Consider the following 367-nt stretch of genomic DNA (forward strand, 5'->3'; position numbering starts at 1 on the left):
TTGCATCATTCACATCTCCGAAGAGTCTTCAGTTTTATCAGATTTATAAAAGGATACAGCTTGCGATTCTCTCCGAAAACAGCCAAGCTCCTGGAGGCGAGCCGTGGGCGGAGCTGAAGAGTTGCGAGCACTTACACTTACTAACAATCACAGACATTTGATGCAGTTATACAGCAGTTCTTATATGACCGGGATCTTTGATCGCTGGGGCTTCTCAATGTTCCAGACACTGTGTAAATCCAGTGACAGAATGTACCTTGTTATAAACGTGTCACCGAAATGACGGGAACAAATAAACATGCTTGAGAGACTCCGTTGCTGCCTTGGAAAAACAAATTGCATCCACTGTTCACATAACACTGAATAA

The sequence above is a fragment of the Sinocyclocheilus anshuiensis genome, unplaced genomic scaffold, assembly GCF_001515605.1.
Source record: "Sinocyclocheilus anshuiensis isolate Anshui unplaced genomic scaffold, SAMN03320099.WGS_v1.1 scaffold194, whole genome shotgun sequence".
Lineage (NCBI taxonomy): Eukaryota > Metazoa > Chordata > Actinopteri > Cypriniformes > Cyprinidae > Sinocyclocheilus > Sinocyclocheilus anshuiensis.